The sequence below is a fragment of the Lynx rufus genome, unplaced genomic scaffold (assembly GCF_022079265.1).
Source record: "Lynx rufus isolate CCGP_SWC_20201006 ecotype Redwood Valley unplaced genomic scaffold, mLynRuf1.p SCAF_9, whole genome shotgun sequence".
In the NCBI taxonomy this organism is placed as follows: domain Eukaryota; kingdom Metazoa; phylum Chordata; class Mammalia; order Carnivora; family Felidae; genus Lynx; species Lynx rufus.
This window is the reverse complement of record NW_025814897.1, coordinates 17116846-17133782: the sequence shown is the minus strand read 5'-3', so window position 1 is coordinate 17133782 and position 16937 is coordinate 17116846.

Sequence of the window (16937 nt, the reverse complement as noted above, 5' to 3'; positions counted from 1 at the left end):
CTGCAAGCCCTTTACTCCCGCTGCCTGAGGACTGGCCCCGAGGACGCCTGGAGGCCCTCTCTGAACAGGGTATACTATTCCACAGGAAGCAGGCCTTTTGGGGGATGGCTGACTCAGAGCCCAGCAAGCTGGGGTCCCCTCAGCCTGAACTCCTCACACCCACTCTCCCCTCACTTAGTGCCCAGCTCCTTTCTGCTGTGCCATGCTCCCAGGATCCTCAGGCCTGAGAGAGCCTCCATGGCCAGCAAGAGTCAGCAAGTACTCGAACCATACGAGCTGCCTTGCCCATAGGCTGGAAGCCCCTTGAAGGCTAGAATCAGGGCTTATTCATCCGCAGCACCTAGCCCGGGGCAGGCACACAGTGAGTGCTCAATAAAGGTTGAACACAACTAAATGTTATCAAAGCGAGAGTCAAAAAGACCTTGTAGGTGGAATGACCCAACCTCCCTTAAGGCAGGGTTTTGCTTCAAGCATCCCAGGTACCTCTGGGGACGGGCAGCTCACTACCTCTCGAATTAAGCCCCACCATCATATGGCAACTCCTCTACTCAGACAAAATTCCCCTCCACTAAGTTTTACCCACTGGTCCAAGTATTTCCCTGAGAAGCTGGCCTGGCCTTCTTAGGACAGTCCTTCAAATATTTGGAGATGGTTAGTCCTGGCCAAACTTCTTGCCCATGTGTTTATCCCTCTGCTCGAAACATCAGGCCACCTAGCAACACATCTGTTAGGAGCCTGGACTTGAGTCAGGCAAACCTGGGTTCAAGTCTTGGCTCAGGTGACCAGTATCTGTAGAAAAGCATTATCACAATGCCCAGCATAGAGCAAGCTCTCAAAGCCACATCAAAAATCCCAGGTACCAAGGCGCCTGGATGGCTCAGTCAATTAAGCATTCGAGTTCGTCTCAGGCCATAATCTCATGGTTTGTGAGTTCACGACCCGCATCCGGCTCTGTGCCGACAGCTCAGAGCCTGGAGCCTGCTTCAGATTCTGTCTCTCTCTCTCTCTCTCTCTCTCTGCCCCTCCCCTGCTCATGCTCTCTCTCTCTCAAAGATAAAATAAATGTTTAAAAAAATAATAAAAATAAATAAATTTTAAAAATCCCAGTTACCTATGGACTTTGGACTCTATGGACTTTTGTCCTCATCACAAGTGCACTCCTTAATCCCCATCACCTATTTAACCCATCCCCCCCACCTGCCTCTACCTATGGACTTTGGGTGGTCATAATGTATCAGAAGTTTATTGATTGTAACAAAATGGATTATAATAAATGTACCACTCTTGTGCGGGATTTTGGTAGTAGGGGAGGCTGTGCATAATGGGGTCACAGGGTATATGGGAAATATCTATATCTTCCACTCAATTTTGCTGTGAACCTAAAACTGCTCCTAAAAAATTGTATTTTAAAAAAAACATAATCTGATACTCCAGCTCTTTGGAAAAACAACACATAACCAGCTCCCTCTCATTCTGAGGACCAGGGATAAAATAGTCTTCCCTGGAACTGATCTGACCAGCAGGGGATGGGAGATGGAGGGGTGGAAGGATTGTCTGAGTGTCCTCCCTGAACCTGGCCTATTCCTCTTACACCGTGGATATACCCAACCCAGCTGACCTCAATAATAGTGGTGACATGAAACACCTGGTGGCGTGGGCTCTATCCTGGTGGTTAAGCTTCTGGGTGGGTGGGTGGATGGATGGATGGATGGATGGATGGATGGATGAGTGGTTGGATGGATGGATGCATGGATGGATGGATGGATGCATGGATGGATGGATGGATGGGTGGGTGGGTGGACAGACAGATGGATGAATGGGTGGATGGATGGATGGGTGAGAGGGTGGGTGGATGGGTGGGTAGATGGGTGAGTGGATGGATGGATGGTTTGGATGAATGGACAGATGGATGAATGGGTGGATGGATGGATGGATGGATGGATGGATGGATGGATGGATGGTTTGGATGGATGGATGGATGGATGAATGGGTGGATGGATGGATGGGTGAGTAGGTGGGTGGATGGGTGGGTAGATGAGTGAGTGGATGGATAGGTGAGTGGATGGATGGGTGGATGGATGAGTAAACCTTTGAATCTTTTTCATGTGTTCTATTTCTAAGCAGATCTCTCTTATTCAGTACTTGTACTGTCTATTTTTCCCTCTAAATGTGGTGATTTCTCTGCTATCCATTTATCTTAATGATCTGGGTCAGTATTTCAGCCCATTGTGGTCCTTTTAGATGATTCTATCATCAGTTCAGTTCACAGCAGACATTTGTTGAAACCCTGGTGAAAGGAAAGAGGAAGGCTTCAGGGTCCAGCTGACCTTGATTCCATCCCTAGTTGTACCATTTGTCAGCTGTGTGGACCTAAGGCAAGTTGCTTGCCTTCCCTGAGCTTTATAACTCAAGCTACATGAATTGACTGCTGAGATGAATAAAAACAGTTGTATATAGAGAAAGTTATTTGTAAAGCAGATAATAGTGGCACCTACCACAGAAGGCTGCTGCAGGGATTAAAGGAGAATCATCCCTTTGTAAAGCACTTGACACAATGCCTGGAACCGAGCGAGTGCTCAGCCAAGTTAAGTGGGGATAGAATTATCTCTTACTATTCTTTCCACCCCTGCCTATCTGCCCTAAGCAGCAAACTACAGCAGGGAAATGGAACCTGTCATGGAAATGACATCAGGTTTTAGGACACTTGCCAAGTCCCAGCTAGTTGCCCAGCTCTGGGGCTTCCTGGCTCGGTGGTGACCACATTATTTGCATCGTCCCATAATACCTGCCATCTTGTGGGAGGGACAAGGGCATGGAGAAGCTAGGATGTGTCCCTCAGAGGCAGGACCCTGACTGAGGTGAGGCCATGTTTACTCCGGGGTAAAAGCTTCCAGTGTGTCCTCCAGAGTGGTATCTGCAGAAATGCCCCAGGAGGCTCCCGATGTGGGAAGCAAGAGGATGGGTATTGGCTTCCACCTGTTTTACCCACCAAGGCTCCATGTAAGGTTTTAGTTCTTTGTTGTTTTTAACTTTTTGTATTTTTTTTAAGGTGAGGGATACCATACCAACAATAGAGTATACCAATCTTAAAATTTTTTTATTTTGAGAGAGACAGAGACAGCGCGAGTGGGAGAGGGACAGAGAGAGAGGGAGAGAATCCCAAACAGGTTCCACACTGTCGGCGGGGAGCCCGATGTAGGGCTCAAACTCAGGAAACCGTGAGATCATGAGCTGAACTGAAACCAACAGTCGGACGCTTAACTGACTGAGCCACCCAGGTGACCCTAGAGCCTACCAGTCTTCAACTTTTTTTTTTTTTTTTTTATTTTTGGAACAGAGAGAGACAGAGCATGAACGGGGGAGGGGCAGAGAGAGAGGGAGACACAGAATCGGAAACAGGCTCCAGGCTCTGAGCCATCAGCCCAGAGCCCGACGCGGGGCTCGAACTCGCGGACCGCGAGATCGTGACCTGGCTGAAGTCGGACGCTTAACCGACTGCGCCACCCAGGCGCCCCAAGAGCGTACCAGTCTTAAAGGTACAGCTGCACACGTATACACCCACGTCACTACCCCCTCAGACAAGACACAGACGGTCACTCAAGCTCCCTCCCAGACGATATCCCTATTTTGGAAATTTGCATGAATGGAATCGTACAAAGTATACAATTACTTGTCTGTCTGGCTTCTTTCACTCCATATGATATCTGTGAGATATATCCACGTGGAGTGTTTTTGCGTGCTGTGTAATATCGCATTGTGTGAATATGTTGCAATGTATTACTTCTATGCTGTCATCAACAGATACGTGTGTGTTGTTTCCGGTTTGGGCCAATTATGAATAAAGTTGCTACAGCATTCTTATATGTAACTTTCAGGCGCACGACGTTCATTGCCGTTTTGGTATATACTTGGGAGTAGAATGAGGATTAGCAGATACAACCAAACAGTCTTCCAAAGTGGTTGTGCCAATATATGCCCCCATCGGGAGAATACGAGGGGGTCTAGTTACTCAACTTCCTTGCCTAGGCATGATACCATCTGGTCTTTCTGTGGTAGCAATTCTGGCAAGGGCGTAGTGGCATCCCATTGTGATTTTTATTTGCCTTTCTCTGATGACTAAGAATGTCAAGCACATTTTCGTAGGACTATCTGATAGTTGGGGTTTTGAAAGGACTTTAAAAAAAAAAAAGCTTGAAGATGCATTGTCATGCATTCCCAGGAGGAGGGGTTGGTGTCCATCCAGCTACGCTGTGATCCTCCTCAGGTCCCTGTTCTGGGGGGCCCAGGAGGCACTGGGGAGGCAGGACAGGATGGGGAGAGCCAGAAGTGGAGGGAGGATGGTGTGTCTCTGGAGGAGCCCCCGAGTAGCGGGAAGGAAGGGCCAGCAATCAGGAAATGCCAATCCTGACACAAAACAGGGTGGTGCCCTGCGGCCACGATGAGGTGTTGAGGTGCCATAATGGCCACGCTGGGTGGGGCCAGCTGGGAAACCTTCCTCTGCTGCCTGGATTGACTCCTAAGCAATGCGGGCTTCCTGGGGTTTCACAAGAAGGGCAGGGGACGGTGAGCCACACCCAGATGCAGTTTTCACTGATGGCTGTGATGGGCTGGAGGAATGTCAGAGCCCGAGGACGGGCAAGAGGCAGGTAGACACTGGGAAGAGCCTTGGACTGGGACTGGGGCTCTCCTTCCATCATGGCCACTTCCCCAGCGAGGCTCTTCACCTGAGCCCATGCCTACCTGCACGGAGAACCAAGAGCCTGGAGGACGGGAGCTTGGCAGCCTCTCCCGGACACCAAGTGGGGCTGGGGTAGCAGGTCCCCCAGAGCTCCCCGGCAGGACAGTGATGAGTCACCACACCCCATCCATCACCTCTATCTACTACAAGTGATCCTGAGACCAGGTGTCCAGGGTGCTGGTGGCCAGGGAAGCTTCCAGAAGAGTCCGGCCTGCTGCAGCAGTGGGAGCGTGTGGGAGGGTGGACAGCAGCCCGTTGGGCTGTTCTCACCCCGCTTGCTGCTGAGCCTCCCTGCTCTGCCCTCCTCTGCACAGAAGTGAAGAATCTGCCTTGCTAACAGAGCAAAGACCTACCTGAGCAGAGCAGAGAAGGCGTCCCCAACAGAGAAGATCACAACGAGAATGGGTGAGAATGTCTCTTCTGACAACCCACTTAGGGAGTGCCAGGGTCGGAGGAAGGCCAGAACCCCAAGAAGGACTGTGGCCGCCGTCTGTCTGTCCCCAGGGTTTTCCTCCAGAGAAGGAAAAAGTTGGGGGGTTTGATCAGTGAGAAGTGCTGGTCCCTTACAAACAGCTCTTTCAGGAGGCATCCCAGCCCCCCCATTGGGAACCGGGGCCCCCAGCTGGCTGGTCCTGGCCTTCCTACAGGCTCCAGATAAAGACAGCACACAGGGCCGCCCTGGTTGGGAAGGCTCACCATCCAACGTCTGCCGCTCCTCCTGCGTGTTTTCTGCCATCACCTTCCAGCTACCGGATTCTCTGTCCCGAAGCCTGGGCGTTTGGGTGTCACCCCCGTGCCCTGTGCTTCGGTCCCTACAGCGCCACACATGCGGGTCCCAAGCAAGACATTCACCTACCTGTTTTAGAATTGTAAGTCACCAACACCAGAGGAACCTCAAAGATCATTTGCCCCAACCCTCAAATGGGGAAGTTGAGTCCCAGAAGGCTAATAACCGTAAGAATTCCTTACCGTTATGTAATGTTTGGAAATTACAGAATGACCCAAGGGCTTCTACTGATAGCTAAGACTTACAATATCGCTCACTAAGTGCCTGGCACTGTTCAAAGGACTTTATGATAAGAAGTCCTTACCTCAGCCTCGGGAGGTAAGGTAGTATTCGTGCCATCATCCCAAGACACAGAAACCAAGACATGAAGGGAGCTGCTGAGTGAGAGTCGGCTGGCACGGGAAGGGGGCGGCCTGGCCGCAGAAGCTGTGTCTCTAACCGCTTTACAGCGTGCGCACTGCCTGCCACCATCAAGACCCTGAAGATCAGAGCCACGTCCTGACGACAGGGTAGGAGGAGGGCCAGGAGAAGGGGCCACACCAGCCTAACGCACGGGGGGGTCCTGGGCCTGACACAAGTTTCAGTACGCCCACAAAGCAGCAAGTGCCCCAGGCGGGTACAACCGGGCTTGTGGGAACCATGTTTGCTATCAGATGGAGTCATCCGAGGCAGGCGGGGCTCCCGGGAAAAGGTTTCCTGGAAAAAGATAGTACCAAAGATGACGTTGCAAAGCGGAAATGATCTGCAAAAGCCGTCAAACACCCAGCACCGGGAGGACCTCCGCGCAAACGTGTGCAGCAGGAATCGACCAGACGAGGCCAGGCCCCTTGGGCTGCAGGAAGGGAAGCTCTGTGCCCCAGGATTCTCACGGCCAGCTGGGGAGGCAAGTAGGAGGCAGGTCCTCCCGGCCCCATTTAGCTGATGATTAACCAGAGGCTCAGGAAGTTCAGTGTCTTGCCCAAAGTCACACAGGTGGTGAGGAGGCGACTCATAACTTGGACCCAGGCCTTCTGACGCCAAGCCAAGTGCTCTTTGCAACGTACCGAACTTCACATTAAAAAGAACCAAAATGCCACCGTGCCTCACGATTTCGCAATGGTTTGTAACTTGCAAAACACATTGAACACACACACAGTCCCATCCGAGGTCGTGCTCCAGGGCCTTAAAGCACAGCCCAGACACCTGCGAACACGGGCGGGCAGGCCTGCTTCTGGGGTTACACAGGCCCGGGTGCAGCCACCAAATCTGTGTCGTGTTAGCTTGGCGATTTGAGACCAGGAGTATAAAACGGAGACGAGGACCCCTATTTCAAGGGCCACCGTGAGGGGTATGTAGGGAAAAACTGAGGAACCTATGCACAGGAAATACCCTCTCCGTGCCACCCCCACCCAGCCCCACGCCCCCACCCAACTCTCACAGCCCAGTCCCCATCAGACGTCCTCCAGCGTCTCTTCCAGGAAGGACCTGGAGCCCAGGTGTCCCCACTTCTCTGAGATTGTTTTCCCCTGGGGAAAACAGATGACCCAAATCATCTCTCTGAGGCGTCCCATGGTGTCGCTCATAGAACTTGCTGGAACTAAGCTGGCCTGCTCCTCCTCGCCTTCCTAGATGTGTCCAGGTCTTGAGTCCTCCAGAATTCTGGAGTCTTCTGCGCCCCCTAGGGTTTCAAAGCTCATCGCCAACCTGCCCCAACACACCCCCTCTAAGAACCAGAGGGTTCTGTGTCTGCCAGCTTGGCAAGGCCCAGAGAAAAGCCATTAAGGGTCATTACATTTTAGCATGAGCATTTTCATATCTAAATCCCCTCTCGTTTCAATAACTCCACATGGTGCTGTGGTTACTCTCATTCTACATTTGATGTGGGAGATTTTCTACAAGGAGAGGCCGTGATGTGGGGTCCTGAGATGATGGAGGGCCCCCTGCCTGGGATGGACAGACTGCTACACCATCAACACTCATCACCCCCAGGGAGACTGCCCCTCGGCTTCCTGCCTTTGTTTTGGGAGTTCTACCCTTTCGGGTCCCCTGCCCTCCTAGCCCCTCCTAGGAGCCTTGAGACCCCCATCCCCACCCCAGTCTGTCATGCTAATATGCCCTTTGGGGGAAGTGATGCCTCCACCGTCCCTGCTGAAGGCCATTAATTCCAGAATCACCTCTGGCCACCTCCTAAGTACCTTGCAAATGTGGGCCACCCTTACCTCCAGTTTGGTGGGGGCAGAACAGGAGCGGGGTGGGGCCTGAAGCTGAAGCAGCTGTACCCCAGGGGCCTCCCCATGTGAATCCCAGCCAGGGTGGTCACTACCTCGAGGCACCTTTGAAAAAGCCACTTTTCTCTTATGCCTCAGTTTTCTTACCTGTAAAACAGTGACAGTGATCCATATTCTATTTTCTAGGATTATACCAAAGACATCAGAAAACAGCTGAAAGCCCTACGTAAACCCTGAAGTTCAGTGTGGATGTAAAGAATCCTCCTTATGTACTGACCTTTCAAAATCACCTCCCACCAAGGAGCCATCAGGGCCCTGCTAGAACACCTCCAATGACAGGGACCTCACTTCCTTCCAGGGAAGCCCAAGCTTTCTGCCAGCAGCCCTTGACCTTCGGAGATTCCTAGTGAGTCTGTGGCTGGATGACAAATTACATTAGGAGAAGAAATAGCTTCTCCGTGAACTTGGCCACTCCTGTGTTCTTATATTGCCTGTTCTTTTTTTTTTTTAATGTTTATTTATTTTTGAGAAAGAGAGACAGAGTGACAGAGTGCAAGCGGGGGAGGGGCAGAGAGAGGGAGGGAGACAGAATCTGAAGCAGGCTCCAGGCTCTGAGTTGTCAGCACAGAGCCCCGATGCGGGGCTCCAACTCTCGAGAAGGGTGAGATCATGACCTGAGCCGCAGTCAGGAGTCAGGCGCCTAACCGACTGAGCCACCCAGGGGCCCCTATTGCCTGCCTGTTTTTATTTTCCTAGTAACGTTCCTTTTGAAAAATGCTCAGCTTGTCCCAGTGGAATAAAGTGACAGAATGACCTGGCCCTACGGGTAGTAATTGGCGTGGCAAGAAGTTCAGGCTGGCAGGGCCACGTGGCGTGGGGGGGAGGGGGTCGAGGACCCCCACCCCCACCCCCACCCCCATCCCACAATCAGGGCCTGTTGAGAGGGTCATCAGGAAGAGAAGAGCCTGTAAGAGGTACAGCCCCTCACAGGCCATCCTCAATCCACACGGGGGAAGCCCTGGGCCTCGTGGGGTGGGTGAGGGATTCCTTGGGTACCACCAAGACCGGGAGGGAGTGATGGGCCCCCTTGAACGGGCAGCAGGGGGCTCAGAGGACAGGCTGTTTCTGAGACCTGGGGTAGTGTGTATTTTGGAGTGGGGGAGGGGCAGTCAGACTGTTTCTTACCCCCGCCCTCCCCACCACCACTTACACCGCAGACCGACCGTGCCCTGTGGGGTGGAGGCAGATAAATGGCTTCCCTGTGCCCCCAGCCCTACCCCCTGGCTGCATACCCCTCACTCATCCCCTCCCTCAGAGAGGGATGGGGGTCAGGTCCCTGCCTGGCAGGATCCCCATCAGAGAGATAGTCCTCCTCCCCCTAGGAATGTGCGTGAAATCTCAGTAACTCTCTCCAGCTGGTCCTGACCTTGGAGGCGGCTCTGACAAACCCTGTGGTGGGGGTGAGCTTCTGGGAAAGTGAGCCTCTTCGGGATCCTTTTTTTCTCCTAATGACAACTCAAGGTGTGAAAAGCCGGTGGGAGGGGCTGGGAGGCCTGGTGACACGGGGGAGAACATTCCAGATGGCCGAACATGGTGTGCCGAGTGCCATAGTCTCTCACACTGCACATGCTCACCTGAAGTGGGAGGCCCTGACCCCTTGTCCTAGAGCCCGCGCACGGCCCTACGCAAGTTGGGGTTTGTGGGTCACGACTGGCAAAGTATAGGGAAAGCTGAGGGCAAGGCTAGGAGGCCAACAGGCAGGATTAGAGCAGAGGTCAGAGCCCCGGCTGCCTGGGATTTGCCCAAGGAGCAGACATGTCCCTGCCCTCCTAGAAACAAAGCTTCCTAGCAGTAAGTAGGCACAGGCACCGGCTAAGGGCCTGAACATCCATTACCTCACTTACACCTGACAGCAACCCTGTTATTCCCATTTTACAGGTGAAGACGCTGAGGCTCAGAAGGTTTCATAATTGCCCAAGATTATACAGCTACGTAAGCGGCAAACTCAAGACAGCTGGCCTGTCTTCCTCCACAGATATACCTAGAAATGGAGGCAGCAGAGGGCAGGAAAAAGGCCCCAGTCAGGGTCCTCGAGGGGGCGGGTCAGAGCACTGCCCTGAGGAAGGGGATGCCTGGGTTCCTGTCCCATATCCATCACCAGTGAGCTGCGTGACCCTGAGCATTTTCCTAAATTTCTCTGAGCCTCCACTTACCCACCTGGCAACAGAGGCAAAGGGGTGGAGGCTCAAATGAGATCATTGAAGTAAAAGTGCATGCGTACGTTAAAAGTGATACGCCAGTGTGGCCTCGGGGGTAACGGGGCCCTTGGGGTTTGGGTAAAGACGCCAAGCTTCCAGGGACCAACATCATCACTGTCATTATCAGCACCAACATCCCCATCAGCAACAACATCATCACCATCAATTTACATTTATTGAATAGTAATAACAAAACTACTGACCACGTATTACATGCCGACTACGTGCCAATCACTGTGCCGAGCACCTTCCATAATCCGCGTCTGCTCGAGACAGGCCGAACGGAAGTCAGGGGCGAGGGAGACGAGAGGGAGGGCTACAACAGCCTGGAGCCTCCAGGCTCCAACTAGGAAGTCTGAAGAAGGTGACCGCAAAGGGACCGCCACCTGGGTTCAGAACCTAGCAAATTCTGTGGCCGAAGAGAAAAGGCTATTTGTGCTAATCCTGATACACACCAGGGCAGATACAGGGCTGAAGTGCAACGCAGTCCAAGGCAGAGGGAGCGACCCGGAGCCCACCCCAGGGAAGAGGCAGGCGGGGGACTCCCCCAGCTTCAACCCCAGCGCCAGCCCAGGGCCACCTCAGGCTATAAGCTAACGGGCCAGGCCTCCTGCCTCTATAGCCCAAGGGAAGGCCAAGGCAGAGGACTGGCTGAGTCCAAGGTAACCACTGGCTGGCTACATCAGTTCCATGCCTCTGGGTGGGTTCCCTCACCTCCCTGGGTCAGAGGAAAGTGCCTCCCGTAGGGGCCGAACTGGAGAAGAGAGGGATACGTCTGCTCCCGGGCAAAGGGGAAGAGATTTCCACAATCTCCAAGTGGGGCACTACAGCAACCACCCAGGAGTCCCGGGAAGGAAGAACTGAAAGAGAGACGCAGAGAGCTGGAGCAAGCCGGAACGCACAACCAGGCTGTGCGGAAGGGATGTGCGGCCCGGCAGGGAGTTCATGCGGGGCCCTGGAGGGCAGGCTGGGAGCTTGGTCTCGATGCCAAGGCCACAGGGCTACAGGGATACCAGTGCTGGTTCCCTAGTGCAGAGGGCTGTGCCAGAAGCTCCCTGCCCCTCACTGTCCCAGGCTCAGTGGTGCCCTGGCCTGTGCGGTCAGAAGCCCCCTATCGCCTGTGGATCAGGACCTGTATCTTACAGTTGATATTCTGTACGGCGACAAGATTAAAACGGATCTTGGGAGCCCTGCCTCCGTGTGGCACTCAGAAATACAGGGTACCCATGAGACTGCTGGGGAGCCTTCAGACCTTCCCCAGAGGGGAGAGTGGTCCAGAGCGCCCTCGCTCAAGCCCTTGCCACCTGCCTCTGGCCATCAGGAAGGAGCCACTCCTGCACACCTGGGCTGGAGAAATAGTCAGATGGACTCTGACCCACCAGGCAGGCCCTAGGCAGTATAAACAGCCCCTCCTCCACCGGCCTGTCCTACCTTGGGGCACTGGGGCCAAATCCAGACACCCAGACTCCTCTAAACTCCTGGTCCCCCAGAAACACCTGTTGTGCCTGCGTCACAGGATGCTGAGGGTGGACCCCCCCAGGACAGCTCTGTGAGCAGAAGGGCCGGGTGCTGCCCCGCGGGGCTCATTAAGAGACAGCCACAAGGGAGCCCTGGTCAGTCCAGCTCCTGAGAAGGCAGTGTTTCTGTCCCCAGGCAGGGGGAGCAGGAGAGAAGGTGCTACATTACTTCCGGGTAAAATCTAAACCTCTGAGTGGGGTCTGCCTCCTCCCCTGCCCCAGATTCCTGTCCTGCCCGTCTCCCCTTGCATCCCATTTCCCAGCAGATCCAGTCCTTGGAATTTCCCTCATACAGCCCACGTTTCACACACGTGTCCCTGCACCGCTCCTCGCGCTGCCTTCAATGCTCGTCTCCTTTTCTCCTGGTAAACTCCTCGTACGCTTTCAAAACCCTGCTCAAAAGGCCCCTCCTGTGTGAAGCCATGAACTCCCGGAGCTAATCGCTCTCTTCTCTACACCTGTCCTGGGCCTTGGACAGACTTGTTTTGAGGAATCACAAAAGACGGTGCTTATTTGTGTACATTTCTGACTCCCCCCCCCCCCCCCCCGAGCCAGGGGCAAGCCCCCCAGCACCTGTCACAGCGCTTGGCACCATAGAAGGTGCTCGGGACAAGTTTATTGAACTGAAGGAGGGGCAGGGGGCGGAGCAAGCGAGCACGCTGTGAAGTCACTGACCTAGGGCGGGTGTTCAGGACCGCTGAGATCTGGCTGAGAGTCAGCGTGGTGGGGAGAAGCAGGCTGGGATTATTGAACATTGGGTGGGATCCGAGCTCCTCACACTCCCCACCCTGGGGCCTCAGGGCGGAGGGCAGATCTGGTTTGAAGAAGAGCCAAGAAGCCCCTGACCGTCCCTGGCCTGCAGCCCCCCAGACTGGAATCTAGGTCTGTGTTTATGTCCTACCTGGGGATTTCACTTGCTCAGTCAGAGGGCAGGAAAGCCAGGTGTGATGTCACCATGTGACAGGTGAGAACACCGAGGCTTGGAGGTGTCACTGGCGTGGCCCTAGATACAGGCCAGAGGCAGGTGGTCCTTGGGGCCTGAGCCAGGGTGAGGGCAGGCGCTGCCTGGGGAGGGGCTCCTGGGTCACAGAGACACCAGCCCCTGCAGACAAAAGGAGAAAGAGGGATTTCAGAAGTCGACCTTGTCCGATTCCAGCTGTGGCGTTCCTGGCCGTGGGACTCTGGACGACCAACTTGACCTCTGTGAGCCTTCTCAGTAGGATAAGACCAACACAACCAGCCTCAGCCCAGCACCCAGCCCCCCTCCCAGGAGATGCTCTCCGGATCCTCCTCCCTCGAACACTGATCCCCCCTCTCCCAGGCCCTGCACTCCAGCCCCAGCCAGGCCCGGCTGCCTGTAGGTGACCAGCCCTGCCCTCAAGCCTGTGGAGCTGGGGCTGGGGGAGTGGATTCGTCCCGGTGTAACCAGAGAATGTCTGAGGGCTCAGTGCCAGGGCTCCAGCTGGGGCCAGCGCTGGGCCCCCACCTCACAGCTGTCAAGGGGAGGCTCAGACACAAAGCAACCCAAGGCGAGGGGGTCGGTAGGGATGTGTCTGCCAAGGGGGGTGGGGGAACCGCTTCTTGCCATACGAGGGACCAGGATTACTAAGAAAACCCGCAGCCTCATCAGAGAATGTCAGACAGATGCAGGTTCCGGTGCCCACCCTGCCATTGACTGGCTGGGTGACCTTGAGCAAATTACTTAACCTCTCTGAGTCTTGTTTTCCTCCTTGAGAGTAACATTTATCTAATGTTACAGGCTTGATGTGAGGATCAAACCAACCCCACATCGGCCCAGGTGCCTGGCCCAGACTTCAGGCCAATCTCTTCTGCTTGTCTTTCCTTAGTCTCCATTTCTCATTCTTCCGCTGCTATTATTTCTTCCACCAGGGGGGCACCCTCCAGGGGGATCAGGCAGGGCCCAGGGGCTCTTGGGATCTTGCACTCCTATTTTGTGAGGGTGGGACATGCAGAGAGGGCAGCTGGGAGGGAACAAAACCAGAGTTATCCACTCTGGTCCTGGCACCTTTGAGGCCTTGCCCACAGCACCCCACCCATTATGATCCTTTCCCCGATGCCCACACTGGTGCATTCACAATCTCACTTACCATGTTATTGTCTGTACTGTAAGCACGACAGAAGGCCCCTTGGAAGGACAGCTGCCTCCCTCTTCTGCTAAAGCGGCTCCAGAGTTCCAGGGGGAGGTCACCTGGAAGCAGGAAGCCGAGGCAGGGCCGATGTGAAACTGTCTCTCCCTCCTGCCCGGATTCCCCCATGGGGTTGCCCCCAAGCCCCATGGTGAGCTGGCTGTGGGAGGAGAGAAACCTGAACCGTGTGAGCCAGACCCGGTACCTGTGCTAATGCCTCTTTGTTCATTTCCCCCACTGCTCTGCCCACCCAGTCCTTTGAAGTGCCAGCCTGCCTCCGCTGTGCGGAGAGGAAACGGGGAGATAGGTTTGGGTTGTGCCCCCAGAAACAGAATTCCCAGGTCCAGTGCAGAGGGGCTGAAGACTCTGTACCCCCTGGTGGGAGCGGAGATTCCAAGGGACCGGCGGGCTCAGAAACTGCCAGCTGCCTTTGTTCAAGCGAGCATTGACTGATTCGTCAACCCTTCCGGAGAACTTCCCGCATACTAGGTGCTGTGCAGAGGACTAGGGGGACAGAGACCAACCAGACACGCACTCACGGTCGTATCAGAAAAGGAAGACGCCCATTCCAGCCAAGGAGAAGGGAGGGTTCCCCCAGAGGACTGGTTGGCCTGGCAAGGAGGGTGCATGAGAGAAAAAGCCTGGCGGAGAGAGGGAGCAGGGGACGTGCCCCCCCACCCCCCCCCACCCCCGCCTCGCCACCGCCACTGGGAACTGCAAATAGCCTGGGTGGGCTGCGCAAGCCGAGCCATGGGAAGCACTGAGTCACCTCCTCCAGAATGAGCAGGACCCAGGTCAAAGCCTTGAAGCTCAGACACTTTGCTGGGGCCACGAGGGCCCCTTGGAAAGTTTTAAGCAGGGATGTAGCCTGATGAGTTTTGATTTTAGAAAGGTCACTCAGGCTCAGGGTGGAGAAGGGCTCAGAGGGGACAAGACTGGGAGCAGGGAGGCTAGGTCCGGATGCTGGCGGTGTGGACCGGCGTGGAGGCACCAGAGCCAGGGAGGCGCAGCCGTACTTGTGAACTGTCCACGAGGCAGAAGGAAGATGGATGGGACCCAGCGGCGTTCAGAGGCAGGGCCTGTGCCTCTCTGTTGCCCGGCACCAGAACAGTGCCTGGAACGCAGCAGAGGAGCAAAGGAGTACCTGCAAAACCAAAGGAGAAGCAGAGTTGGAAGACGGCAGGGGAGGAAGCAGCAAGGTTTGAGGATAAAGAAGAAAGGCCAGGAAGGAGGGTGGGGTGGGTACTAAGATGCTACGGTTTGGAGCAAAGGGGGCAGGTTTGTTTAACTGATGGCAGTTATCCCCACCCAGGGGGCTGTGACAGTCAAGAAGAGACGGTGCTGGCACAGGGTCCAGGGTGTCTGGGGCTCCTGAGTCCCCATGATACACACAGACACCGCCCTCCCAATGGGGCCACAGCCCACCGGCTGGGGATGGACAGGAGCCCAGCCAGAGAGGGGCTGCGGACTCGCTGGGAGCCAGGCTGGTGCTGAGGTCTCCCCCGGGCACCGCCTCAGTCAGGGCACTGGGATGGAGCAGAGAGAGGCGGGTGCTTGTCAATCCCGCTTCAGGAAAATTGGCTCCGTGGTGTTTATTGCAAACTGCAATTTAGCATCCCTATTCAGGTGCTCTTGTGTTTAATTATATATAATACGGTGCCGGGAGGAAAGAGGGGAGGAAGCATTTATGATTTTCCCACCAGTCCCTTCCTCCCTGCATGATGTAAGGGTCAGAGGTGAGAAATGGAGCCCAGAAGAGGGAGGGAAAAGAAAGCCTGGCATGGCCGTGGCCTTGCATGCCAACCTGGGGCAGCAGGGCCAGGCCAGAAAGCAGCGTGTGCTCCCCACTTTCCTGCCATAGACGCCTTTCCAGCAGCCCCGTGGCGTCTTCGCCCTCAGGGACAGCCAGTGGCTCTGGCTCAGGCTGGGAAATCAGTCAACAAACCTTCACAAGCCCCCAGGACGCCTTGCTTTCCCAGGCCCAGAGAGATTGCGTGATTTGTCCCACCCACCACAGAGCAGGTGGCGAGGAGCTCCTGCACCCCAGCCCCACTCCTGACCGTGGGGCTAATGCTCCTGGGAGAACAGCCAGGTATGTCCAGACAGCCCCCAGGGCTTAGACGGAGGCCCTCTGAGTTCTTCAGCTTCCACACTGGACAAACGTGGTTTGCCACCAACCCAGGGTCCCCCTGCAATCTCGGCGTTTCTGCCTTCCCTCCGGTCCTCCCTCCCTCTCCAGAGCTGGGAGGGCAAAGCACCAATTAGTTCATTTGCTTGTTTAATTGGGTAGGGAGGGGAAGAAAATTAAACTCCTCAACAGGAATCTTCCCTGCAGGGCCAGAGATAGAATTAGGGGGTGGGGACCCCCATCTCTGAGCACCCCTCTGCCTGCCCTGGCTCCCCACCCCCCACCCCCATGCCCCAGATCCCCAGATCAGAGTCTGAGATTATGGGGCCCTGGGGAGCCAGAGTAGGAGGTCTACCCCACCCTAACTGGGCCAGCCCCTCCCAGAACTGGAGCGGGATGGAGGAGGGGCACGACAGGGGAGGGGGAGGGGGACCAGGCTGGGGCATTGCCTCAGGGTCTGGTTCTCTTGCTTTGTGCCCACCTCTCCGACTCCGAGAGTCCTCTCCCTCTCTTTCTCTCTCTCTCTCTCTCAACCTCTCTCTCTCTCCACCTTCCTCTCTCGGCTCTAGAAAAGCCCCTCCCCCAGGAAGACCCTGGAAATGTGGCCAGGTTTCTAGGGGGTACCGTGACCATTGTCCTCATCCTTGGTGTGGCTCTTGCCATCTTCATACTGCATCACCGACAGCAGAAGAACCAAATGGAGCCGGACTGTGGCGGGTGAGTGTTGGCAAGCCCACCCATCTGCCCACCCAGACGCCCCCTTTCAGCTGCCGCTGCCCTTTCTGAGAAGTAGGTGTGCGATTATAATCCACGGTTTACAGATGAGGAAACGAGGCACACAGGTTAAATGCTTTACACAAGTTTACCCCAGCCGCTGACAAAGGGTGAAGGCAAAAGTCCATGATGAACGGAATGTCAACATGTTAAGTAAAGACAGGATCAGAAATAGTATCATGCAAGCTATTTTGGAGCATGAGGTGAAAGGAAAAATCAGTAATACTAATCCTACTTTTTAAACTTTTATGTTATTTTTTTAAGTATTTTTATTTTTGAGAGAGAGAGCGTGCACACACACGCACGCACATGAGAGGGGGAAGGGCAGAGAGAAGTGGGGGACAGAGGATCCAAAGCAGGTTCTGTGCTGACAGCACAGAG